The sequence below is a fragment of the Lepus europaeus genome, chromosome 6 (assembly GCF_033115175.1).
Source record: "Lepus europaeus isolate LE1 chromosome 6, mLepTim1.pri, whole genome shotgun sequence".
Classification (NCBI taxonomy): domain Eukaryota; kingdom Metazoa; phylum Chordata; class Mammalia; order Lagomorpha; family Leporidae; genus Lepus; species Lepus europaeus.
In genome coordinates, this window is record NC_084832.1 from 76,860,166 (window position 1) to 76,873,315 (window position 13,150).

The window sequence follows — 13,150 nt, forward strand, 5'->3', positions numbered from 1 at the left end:
GGGAGAGAGGTTCATGGGACTTGAGTTGGATCTTGAAGGATGGCTCAGGGATATGTAGGACAAGACGAGGCAGGTAGGGAAGGTCCAGGGTGGAGATCGGGAAGAAGTTGGACAGAGCCCCGGGCAGGATGAGTAGGATACAGAGGAGATCAGAAAGTTGGCCTGATGGTGTCTGAGATTCTGATAAACTCAGAGGACAAAGTCTTCCTTGTGCACAGGAACCCCTCAAATGCAATTGAGCCTTCTTTAAGATGGATTGTGAATGAGTCATTGTGAAAAAATAAAACAAAACCTTTTTTTGGCCAGTAGACTGAATAATCCAAGTTTGAAATCTTTCCCACGTTCACAGTGATCAGTAATCCCGGGAGCAAGCGTCTCGGTGAAGACCGCGGAGTCTCGCTGAGGGAGCAGCTGGAATGCGTGTGAGTGAGAAAGGGACGTGCCCATGCTGGCGTGGGATGCACCCAAGTCCTGCAGAGCCCAAAGACCAGCGAGCCAGGTGCTGGCAGGGAGCAGGAGAGAAGGTGTGGCCACATGCCCGGCTACTCGCTTCCAGAGCGGGGGCTGAAGCCAGTGACTCAGAAAATAACCCATCTAATGCAAGGAGATTCCAGGGCATGACAATGTCGTGAGTGTGGCTGGCGTGTGGCCTCCCACGAGCGCAAGGACAGAAGAACATGAACTACGGGGTATGTGTGCATTTCCTATTCATGAGCACTAATTGTGACCTCCTGTGGCCAACACCATGTCATCCATCAAGGACGCAGACAGGATGGTTCCCAGGAGCCCCTGTGTGCTGAGGAAGTGGAAAAGGCTGGGTCCCCTCAGAGTGGGTTAGAGTCAGGCTTCAGGGTCTGCAATGTGGCGTAGTGGGTAAAGCCGCCGCCTGCAGTGCCAGCATCTCATATGGGCACTGGTTCGAGTCCCGGCTGCTCTACTTCCGATCCAGCTCTCTGCTATGGCCTGGGAAAGCAGTGGAAGATGGCCCAAGTCCTTAGGCCTCTGCACCCGTGTGGGAGACCTGGATGAAACTCCTGGCTCCTGGCTTCAGATCAGCACAACTCTGGCCATTGTGGCCATCTGGGGGGTGAACCAGCAGATGGAAGACCTCTCTCTCTCTCTCTCTCTCTCTCTCTCTGTGCCTCTCCTCTCTCTGTGTAACTCTGACTTTCAAATAAATAAATAAATCTTAAAAAATAAAAAGGAATCACAGGCTGCTAGGCTGTAGTAATCATTGTGCACGATACAAGGAATCACAGGGCCAAGGGCGAACTCTAAGCTCTTCCATCCAACTTTCTTGGAAGACCATCCAAACAATGCCTGCTCATGGATAGATACACCTGCTCCTCCTCTTCTTTACTGTTAGGGACACAATGTCCCCAGGATACACTGCTCAGCTCCAGGGGAGGGCAGAGAGCAGGAGTAGCAGCTGACCATGTGCCCCAAGGCTGGGTTGTACCTGCAGCATCTCACAGGCTCTTGGAGGGAAAGAACCAGCTGAGGCTCCCGGGCAGATCTTGCTCATGAAAAACAGACAGGAAGGGCAGCCGAGCTGACTCCAAGTTCAAATTCTTCCCACGTTCACAGTGATCAGTAATCCCGGGATTACTCCCTCCAAAGGGAGGCACCTGCTGCTCTGTTACAGAACAGTCATGGAGGGTGGGCTTTGGGGACAAGCGATGGGGCTGGGAGTTAGGGGCAAGTCCCCTCACTGCTCAAAACCCCAATCTTGTTGGTTGCAAAGTAGGGATGATATCCACTTCGAAAGGATTTCTGGAGGACTCAGTGAGACCCCATGGACAGCAGCGTCAGCCCCTCACACACCGTGTGTCATGGGGGACCCGAGAGCCCGCGTCCACTCTAGGGAAGGAGGAGCGTGGTTTTGTGAGGCCTCAGACTGCGCCTTCTCCACTGTTCGTTCAAACTTTCCCGACAGAACATTAACAAACACAAGCCATCAGCCCACAGGGAGTCCAGGGTTCTGCAAGGCAGCACTACTGGCTCCTGGTGGGGACACGTTGAGCCCCTGTGGGTGCCCGGGTGCCCCTGAGATCACAGGACCTTGTCCCAGGAGGCGCCTTCAAGGGCTTGGCACTCGGAACGGACTGCCCACGGGGTGCGCCCCCTTCTCTGCACAAAGGAACCTCTTGTGCAGTTTCTGTGAGGAGTGAGTGGAGAAGGGGGTTGGGATGCTGGAGGAGCATAGCATACAGGACGTGTTGGATGCAGAATGTTGGTTTGGAGCCAGCACCGTGCCTCTCGTGACTGCCCCTCCCCTGCGTAGCCCACAGCTCAGAAGGGCCCATGACAGAGCCGAGGCTTCACACTCCGTGCAATTCCTGACGTGGGCAGAACCCTTTTGTTTTTTCTTTTAACATTTTGTTTATTTACTTTTTTTAAAAAAGAATTATTTATTTTATTTGGAAATCAGAGTTAGAGAGAGAGAAGGAGAGAGAGACAGTCTTCCATCCCCTGGTTCACTCCCCAAATGGCTGCAATTGGCGGAGCTGTGGCGATCTGAAGCCAGGAGCCAGGTGCTTCTTCCGGGTCTTCCACATGGGCACAGGGGCCCAAGGACTTGGGCCATCTTCCACTGCATTCCCAGGCCATAGCAGAGAGCTGGATCAGAAGTGGAGCAGCCGGGACTTGAACTGATACCCATATGGGATGCCGGTACTGTAGGCGTTGGCTTTACCCGCTACACCACAGTGCCGGCCCCATGATTTATTTACTTTTAAAAGATTTGATTTATTTGAAAGGGAGAGTTACAGGGCAGGTGTGTGTGTGTGTGTGTGTGTATGAGAGAGAGAGAGAGAGAGAGAGAGAGGTCTTCCATCCCCTGGTTCACTCCCCAAATGGCTGCAATTGGCGGAGCTGTGGCAATCTGAAGCCAGGAGCCAGGTGCTTCTTCCGGGTCTTCCACATGGGCACAGAGGCCCAAGGTCTTGGGCCATCTTCCACTGCATTCCCAGGCCATAGCAGAGAGCTGGATCAGAAGTGGAGCAGCCGGGACTTGAACTGGTACCCATATGGGATGCCGGTACTGTAGGCGTTGGCTTTACCCGCTACACCACAGTGCCGGCCCCATGATTTATTTACTTTTAAAAGATTTGATTTATTTGAAAGGGAGAGTTACAGGGCAGGTGTGTGTGTGTGTGTGTGTGTGTGTGAGAGAGAGAGAGAGAGAGGTCTTCCATCCACTGGTTCACTCCCCAAATGGCTGCAATTGGCGGAGCTGTGGCGATCTGAAGCCAGGAGCCAGGAGCTTCTTCCGGGTCTCCCACACAGGTGCTGGGCCCAAGCACTTGGGCCATCTTCTACTGCTTTTCCCAGGCCATAGGAGAGAGCTGGATCAGAAGTGGAGCAGCCGGGACTTGAACCAGTGCCCATATGGGATGCCGGCACTGAAGGTGGTGGCTTTACCTGCTATACCACAGCGCTAGCCCCATGATTTATTTATTTTTAAAATATTTGATTTATTTGAAAGGGAGAGTTACAGGAAGGGGCGTGTGTGTGTGTGTGTGTGTGTGTGAGAGAGAGAGAGAGAGAGAGAGAGAAAGAGAGAGAGAGAAAACAGATCTTACATAAGCTGGTTCACTCTCCAAATGGCTGCAATGGCCGGGGCTGGGCCAGGCTGAAACCAGGAGCCCAGAACTCCATCCAGGTTTCCCACGGGAGTGGCACGGGTTCAATTACTTAGGCCATCTTCTGCTGCTTTCCCAGGAGCATTCGCGGGGAACTGGATCAGACGCAAAACAGCCAGAACATAAACTAGCACTCCAGTATGGATGCAAGCAGCAGCTTAACTCATTGCACCACAGTGCTGGCTCCAGACAGAATCTTTTTCAAGGAACATCAGGATTTGGCAAAAGAGCATTTAAGACTTTTCCCTGGATGGTCCCTGGGCTTCAAGAAACCAAGATGGAGGCTGGCTGGGCAGAAGGAGGCCATGGGAGCCCAGCGTGGAAGAGCAGGTGCTGGCTGTAGAGCCTCGTTTCCGGTTCTTGTTGCTGGGAGGAAGGAGTTGAGCTCTCCAGCTCAGGGATGAGGTCACACACTCCCTGTGACAGAGCAGGGGTGGGGGCTGGTATCTGGCACAGAGGTGTTGGCATGTGTTTGCCATGCCATGGAATTTCTGTCACTTTACGCCAAAAAAAAATCAATCACACAGGCTGTTTGTTCCTCACACACAAGGCTGTCACTTAGGACAAACAGCAGTTTGATTGACTGGCGCTTCCGTCTCTCAGCTAGCTGCTTTGGCTGCCAAGTCTGGCTGTGACAATGATTGGGTACTTGCTCTACACAGGCTCTCCTGATGCATGCAAGCCCGCTTCACGGCCTCAGTGAGCCGCCTGGGGCAGGGCCGCAGTCACAGGTTGGGACCTCACACTGGGGACTTCTCCATGGGCTTCTGGTGTGTGAAATAGGGTCACTTTCTGGGCCCGGAGCTGTAGTGTAGCTGGTAAAGCCACCTCCTGCAGTGCGGAGAGCACTGGTTCAAGTCCCGGCTGTTCCACTTCTGATCTAGCTCTCTGCTATGGCCTGAGAAAGCAGTAGAAGATGGCCCAAGTCCTTGGGCCCCTGCACCCACGTGGGAGATCTGGAAGAAGCTCCTGGCTCCTGGCATAACTCTGACTTTCAAATAAATAAAAAAAAAATAGGGTCACTTTTCCATAAAGTTAATTTCTAAAATTATTTGAAAGGCGGAGAGAGAGAGAGAGAGAAAGAGAGAGAGAGAGAGAGACTCTCCCATCTGCTAGCTCACTCTCCAAACTCCTGCAACAGCTAGGGCTGGGCCAGGGTGAAACCAGGAGCTAAGGACTCAATCCAAGTCTTCCATGTGTGTGGGAGGAACCCATGTATTTGAACCATCACCTGCTGCTTCTCGGTGTGTGCATTACAGGAAACTGAATATATAGTGGAAGCAGGACTTGAACCCAGACACTCATGGGATGTGGGCATCCCCAGCATCAGCTTAACCGCTGCATCAAACCTCCACCTCCATAAAGTTCATTTTTTAAAAATTTATTTATTTTATTTTTGACAGGCAGAGCGGACAGTGAGAGAGAGAGAGAGACTCATTTTTAAAAAAGATTTATTTTATTTATTTGAAAGAGAGAGAGAGAGAGAGAGAGAGAGAGAGAGAGAGAGGTCTCCCATTTGCTGATTCGCTCCGCAGAAGACCACAATAGCCAGAGCTGAGCTGATCCAAAGCCAGGAGTCAGGAACTTCTTCCAGGTTTCCCATGCGGGTGAAGGGGTCCAAGCAGTTGGGCCATCTTCTACTGCTTTCCCAGGCCATAGCAGATAGCTGGATTGGAAGTGGAGCAGCCAGGACTCGAACTAGCACCCATATGGGATGCTGGTGCTGCAGGTTGGGGCTTTAACCCGCTATGCCACAGTGCCAGCCCCATAAAGTTAATTTTTGACATGTAATTTAACTGCTGAGTATGATATGATGGGTCTTATAACAAGTACATAGGAAATGTTTATTATGAACAAATTATGCATGGAGATAAAATTTTTTTGCACTAAAATAAATGTCTTTTAAATGCATTTTCCACAGTTTTTGAGACTTTTCCCATACCTATTTCCCCAAATGAAGAATTTGGTGAGTTGTCCTGAGTTTTGACTTGGGAAATCCAGTTGCTATTATCAGGTAGCAAGGCTTTGAGATATGCAAACGGCAATATTTGCTCTAAGAATCTTCCTACGGCCTCTCTCAGCTCACGTGTGATCTTGCTGAATACTAAGGGGAAAAACTGCCAACAGACAATGAAGACTGTGTTTATGTCAGCAAGCCAGGAGGGGTAGTTGGGGTGCAAGAGAGGGCTACGCAGGAACCATGAGCAGGCAATGGCGATGTTTGAACTGTCCCGAGGCAAAGAGGTCCTTGTGGTGCTCACTGTGCAGGTGCTGCCCCTGCTTCCCGGCCAGGTGGGCAGGGCGGAGTTCTTCCCCTGCAGAGCCTGGGAGAAGGGGTGTGACTTACCCCCGGGTCACTGGGCCTCTCAGGAGTATCTGAAAGAAGCCACTTCACCCACTCTGGAGAGGGGACACTTGCCAGTGTGCTGCCTATTGTCTGGTTTTTGCTTTTTAAACCTAGGTCTCCCCTTCCCTTTTGATGTCTTGGAGTGCTTTGCCTGTTCAGTGGGATTAGCTTGGTGCAGTAAGTCAGGACAACTGGTCCCAGCTGTGGGCCCCTGCTCTAGGCCTCTGCTCATCTGCGAAGCTGCAGGGCTGGACCAGAGGATTTCTGGGTACCCGGGCGGTAGAAATGCAGACTTTTCGGAAGGATCAGACGGCCCCAGCTCAGGTAGGACAGAGACAGGCAGCTGGAGCTGAAGCCATTCAATGCGAAGGGAGGCACCCTCAGCGCCTTCCATTCATTCTCCTTCTAGAATGTTGTTGGCAAATGTGCACCAAGAAGTCCAAGACCCACTGCAGAGCAACGCAGGAGACTTGGGTCTTTAGGCGTTGAGTCTCCCGGGTACGGAGGCCCTGGGCAGAAGCCGCTCCCTGGGGGGACCCTCCAGAGGAACCTGTCTCATCACCCAAGCATGTGCAACCCCTGCATGACTGTCCTGTTTTGGGGACAGGGGTTTCAGATGTGGGCTATCACTAAAGCAGCAGAAACAGTGGGTGGGCCCTCCTGGGCTGTCTCTGCTTGGCTTCTGTCAGTCGGATTTATGCCTAAGGACTGAACTAGCAATCCCCACAGAGCAAATCTTGAACAATTTATCATAGAGGCAGGGCAGGAGGGTGGAATAGGCCTACAAGGGAGATCACAGGTTTTTGGATAATACAGTTGCCTCAAAATGTTTACAGGAAAATACAATTAAACAATGAGTTATGGGGGCCAACACTACATACACCCCATAACTGAATGTTGATTCGAGTCCTGGCTGCTCCACTTCTGATCCAGTTCCCCGTTAATGTTCCTGGGAAAGCAGCAGAAGATGATCTAAGTGCTTGGGTCCCTGTCACCCATGTGGGAGACCCAGACAGAGTTCCTGGCTCCTTGTTCTGATTAGGGACAGCATAAGCCATTGTAGCCATTTGGGGAATGAGCCAGCAGATGGAAGACCTCTTTCTCTCTTTGTCTTTCCCTCTCTCTGTCATTCTGTATTTCAAATAAATAAAATAAATCTTTTAAAAAGCAGGTGAAGAGCGGCAAGATGGCGGAATAGGAAGGGAGCACACAGATAGTCCGGGAAGACACAGGTTAATAAAAGTGGAGATACTGCAGGGTCAAGGAAGAGTAGGGGAAGAAACAGCAGAGGAAACTCTTCCGGAACTAGTGATTCACAGTGGACCTGCGTGGAGAGCATGGGAGCCCAAGTTCGGGACATCAGCGGCAGAATCAACACACCAGCGCTGGAACGCGAGGTGAGCCGAACCTCAATAGCCTGAGACACCAGCGGGCAAGTGGAAAGAGGAGACTAGAGGAAACGAGGCTTGAAACTCCGTGGGGAAAAGTTCACCAGGCTAACTAGAAGAGAGAGAGGAAAAAAAAAAAGTGACCAATACGGACGAGTTTCTCTCTCTCCGCTCACCCCTCAAAGGCGAGCAAGACAAAGAGCAGGCGCCATTTTGGACATACGTCATAAGCAGGGCGACCTCAGGTCTGCACCGGCCCTGAGCCTAGCAGAAAAACCTGACTCTGGGGGGGAGTGAAATAACAGGAGATTAGGATCTAACTTGGGAACCCAGTGGGAGACTGCAGGAGAATTGGAGCCCACACTGAGGGCAGCAGAGATTCCCTATGTGGTCCTTGGGAAAGAGCTTCCGATCTCTGGCTCCTGTGGGTATATCATTCGCCTGCTAACTACCTCCAATTACGTTCAGCTGTGTGGAATTACTTCCCTTTTGAATAAAAAAGAAAAGAAAAGAAAAGAAAGAAAGAAAGAGAGATTTACCACGCCTAACCTGGGAGTGTCCTCTTTGACACACCCTCAACCCTGAGGAACCAAACACAGCTCTCAGGCCACACTCATTTCAAGCCTCTAAGGCTCCACTGAAAGCAGACAGTCCACTTAATATAGAGCCATAGTGTAACAAGAAAAAACACCACAGTGAAGAAACCAAATATCTCCAACATGCCAAACAACAAACGCAAAAACCGAGGTAACAAGAACAAGGAAGACACTATGACGCCCCCAAATGAAAAAGACACCCCAATTCAAGATTATGAAGACGATGAGATCGAAGAAATGCAAGAAGCGGATCTCAAAAAATTGATAAGAACATTAAGAAGTTCTCAAAAACAAATTCTTGAACTACAGAAATCCTTAATGGACAAGATAGAAAATCTCTCTCATGAAAATGAAATATTAAGGAGGAATCAAAATGAAATGAAACAACTAGTAGAACAAGAAACTGTCATAGTGACGAGAAATCATAATGAAATGAAGAATTCAATAGATCAAATGACAAACACATTAGAGAGCCTTAAAAACAGAATGGGCAAAGCAGAAGAGAGAATATCAGACTTAGAAGACAGAGAACAGGAAAGGAAACAGGCAAACCAAAGAAAAGAAGAAGAAATTAGAAATCTAAAAAATATTGTCGGGAATCTACAGGATACTATTAAAAAAACCTAACATTCGGGTTCTGGGAGTTCCTGAAGGCATGGAGAGGGAGAAAGGATTAGAAGGCATTTTCAGTGAGATACTAGCAGAAAATTTCGCAGGTTTGGAGAGGGAAAGAGGCATCTTAGTACAGGAAGCTTATAGAACCCCTTATAAACATGACCAAAAGAGATCCTCACTACGACATGTTGTAGTCAAACTCACCACAGTGAAACATAAAGAAAAGATTCTAAAAGGTGCAAGAGAGAAACGTCAGATTACTCTCAGAGGCTCTCCAGTTAGACTCACAGCAGACTTCTCATCAGAAACCCTACAAGCTAGAAGGGAATGGCAAGACATAGCCCAGGTACTAAGAGAGAAAAACTGCCAGCCCAGAATACTATATCCTGCAAAGCTCTCATTTGTGAATGAAGGTGAAATTAAGACTTTTCATAGCAAACAGAAATTGAAAGAATTTGTTGCCACTCATCCTGCCCTGCAAAAGATGCTTAAAGATGTGTTACACACAGAAACACAGAAACATGGTCATCAATATGAAAGAAGGTAAAGGAAGGAAACCTCACAGCATAAGATCACAGGAAGCTCAATTTCTCTTTGACATAGAATTAAACTCTGATGCTCTGTTAAAGCAATGTGTTAAAGTAATCTATTATGTTCTCTTGATGTCTGTTCAATTCTAATTGTTCAAAAACAGCTGCATTTTTATTAAGAGCTATGGGTTATTTAAATGTGTGCTTATTTTCAAAGATTTGAATAATCACCTTGTAACAATGATCAAATTTGGTTTATGTTATGTCATGATTTTAAGGAATCTTATTTCAACTAGATATTTTGGATTTTGAGCCTTCTTGGCATTCTTGACAGGCATTCAAAAAATCAAAGTTTCAAACAATCTGGACTCTAAAATTTCCAGTAAATCTTGGACTTTTGTTTTTCCATTTTGGGCCCAACTGAAAAAATCGAAGGACCTATGTCTCTCATCTTATGGAGACACCAACTAATCAGGCTATTTGGATTATATTAGAAGTACTGTCAAGATGTGACATGGTACCAAACTTTAAGTTTCTATAATGGAAAATGCTATTAATACAAATGTTTGAGAATTAAAAAGTCTAATGATCTTGTGTTACTAGACATGATAGTTATCTTAATGAGAAAGCCCCAGAGGCCTAAGGGGTTAAATACTTGTAAAATCCTACAGGTGCTTTCAAAAATACTGTGAAGTAAGCAAGTGCCTCTTGTTGGTTGATGAGTTTATAATTTCAAACATGGCGACTTAAAGTCTTTTGTCATCCATAGTTATATATGATGTGCTGCTCATAAGACTAAAGCGTTGTTGGTTCTGTGTTTAGCTGTCCTCCTATAGGTTCCTATGGACTTTTTCCAGCCACTTTTATTGTATTCAGTACTTTGGGATGGCTCTGTAAACAGATGAAGCCAATAATGTATTAACAGTACCAATTGAGAGAAAGTATGGTTAACTGAGGTTACTAAAAACAAAAAGCAATTCAAATCAAATGGCAATCTACAAGAAGAGTTAAAGATTTTAAAAGCTATTATTAAAATTGCTATATTGGTCTATTATGCTATGTTATATGTGTGTACATATTGTATGTCCACATGGGGAAATTTTATTAAGAGTTTTATTTTAAATGGCTTATAGATAAGATTGTCCATAAATTTAAGCTGCTAAAATCAATCAAAGATACATTTTAATTTGTGGGACCTGAATCTGTGTATCATATGTTTTAGACTTGTTGGTAGAAAGAAACTAAAAACATTTTAGATGGTTGTGCTTAAGTTTACTGGTTAAACAAACTACACCATGTTAGATATTTAAGAGGTGTTTTCAAATACATGATTCTTAAAATTTATAGAAGGCATTGGACCTTCTGGTAAATGTTTTCTTAAGTTGTTATCTAATGGTTGAAACTATTTGCTAAGTATTCACGTAATATTGCTATTGTCAGCAAGCGATCTAGGACTTGCTCCCTCATTTCTCTATTCTAAGCCCAACTTGTTCTTTCATTTCTCTATCCTCTTCAAGGTAGGAAAGTAATTCTATTACGAAGGAATCTGTAGGATGCACAATTTAATCTTTAGACCTTATAAAAGAGATGGCTAACATTTTTCTGCAATAGCATAGCCAAAATAAGAACTTAAATAATAATCTCATAGCTAGATTTACTTCGCCATCAGCGAAGTATACAGTAAGTAGAAAAAACCTCCCTTTCAGACCAAAGGGAAAGAAAGTTTTAAAGTGAGAATATAATTCTCCTCATGGGCATTGTCTACCTTAGAAAAACTACTACAGAACATGCCTGTGACTATAGACTTGTAGTTCAGGCCACCGAAGATTAGAGATGGGACATGGGCACTCCCTTGACTTGCATCCTCTGGTCTGCTTTAACACAAACCAGGAGGAAAAGAAAGCTAGGCACCAGAAGCAATGGGTGGCAGGCCTATTAATGGCTGATCTGTACAGTGATCTGCCCTCAAGGAGACCCAACAGGCCAGTCCACTGCAGTGGCTTTCAATGTGGTAAGCCTGGGCTTCAGCAGAAGTCAGCTTGTGAAGAGCCCTGGCAGCTCTGCCAAGAGTTGGATCACTGGAAATGGACCTGCCCTGGAGTCAAAGGATGCCCAGGTCAGAGCCACAGATCTTATTGGCTCTAAGCTGAAAAGCCCTTCACTCAGCCCAACTTCCAAAGTGACCACTGCAGCTGAGGGTATGGTCAAGTAGGGTCAGCAACATTGCAGGCAGAACTGTAAATTTCTTGTTAGAGATGCCCCCTGCCTTTACCTGGCCAGCTCTCCTCCCAGGCCAGCCAAGTAATGAAAGTTAACAGAGTGCCTTCCCCTCGGAGGTTTACACCTCCCTTAGGATATACCCCATGTGAAGAGATAGATAGGTCTGGGCCTCTTAACTTACAAGGCCTAAAGCCCACCAGATTATTATCAAGCCCCTTCTGTCAGTTTCTATTTGCCTCTCAATCAGAAAACTTCATTGTAGCTTAGACAGCACCTTTCTTAGCTCCTCTAATAATGACTCTGTCCTTTGTTCTAGACCCTGTCTAGCGCACTTGGGCCTCATTCCTTTGTAATCATAACCTCTACTCTACCACCAATGGCTCTACTCCCAACCTGTGTGTACTGATGATCCTCTTCCCCACTTAATGCTGTATAATTGTTCAAACCTGGTAAATGCCACTCTTAGGATCATTGGTTACTATCCTCACTCTGTCTTTTATGACCTTGTCTAAATATGATCAGAGTCGGCAAACTTGGAAGGCTTCCATAGCCTTGGCAACTCATGACGACAGCCTAGGGTGGTTACTGGCACCGTAAACTAGAGTGTCAATCTGTTGGGTCAACAACAGGAGCCACTGTGCACTTGCTCCTCATGTGGGATCTCTGTCCTTAATGTGCTGTACATTTTGATTTAATGCTATAACTAGTACTCAAACAGTATGTTTCACTTTGTGTTTCTATGTGGGTGCAAACTGTTGAAATCTTTATACTAAATTGATATTCTGTATATAAGGAGAATTGAAAATGAATCTTGATATGAATGGAAGGGGAGAGGGAGCGGGAGAGGGGAGGGTTGCGGGTGGGAGGGAAGTTATGGGAGGGGGAAGCCATTGTAATCCATAAGGTGTACACTGGAAATTTATATTCATTAAATAAAAGTTAAAAAAAAAGCAGGTGAATTGTTTTGATGCAAAACAATTGAAATCCACACATAGTTTTTTCATAATATGCATTTTCTGTGAATTTTTAGGTCACTCATGTGCATGGATTTCAAAATCTTTTGCACCCAAATAAACATTTGTTCTTGTTATATTTAATTTATTTGAGAGACAGAGAGATGGGAAACAAAGTTCTAACCACTGGCTTGCTTATCTCCTCAAATGCTTGCAATATCCTGGACTAGGCTTGGTCAAAGCTGGAAACGCAATCCAGGCCTCCCATGTGGATGAGGGGAACCCAATTACTTAGCCATCACTGCTGCTTCCCAGAGTCCACAGGGGCAGGAAGCTGGAGACAGGAGCTGGAGCTGGATATGTGGGCATCCAACCCTCTGGGCTAAACACATGCCCCTTAATTTTTAACTGCATTTTCCATGAACCTTTGGAAGTACCATCATATAGGGAAGTGGTGCTAGAATAACCAATAGATAATATGTAAGAGAGCTTGCCAAATATACACTGTAATCTAGGGGCACAGGGCCTGGGGCTAGGGAACCCTGGGCAGAGATCTGTGCAGCAGAACTCAAGCAGAACCCCCGCGCAGGCTGAGTGCTGGGAGCCAAGACAACCTCATGCCTCAGTCTCAGGTGCAGGTGTGCCACAGCATCTGAGGCCACACATAGGGCCCTGGTGCTGGGGAGGTAGAGGCAGGTGGAGAGCTCCTCCTTGATGCTGCTCACCTGGATGAGGCTGTGCACAAACAGGTGTAGGTCCCCAGGCCCTAGATCTGAGGAGGAAGCAGGGAGAAGTGGTCAGAGGCCTCCCACGACTTGCTGCACTGTTTTCCAAGCTGTTCTCTTGTGGGCTCTGGT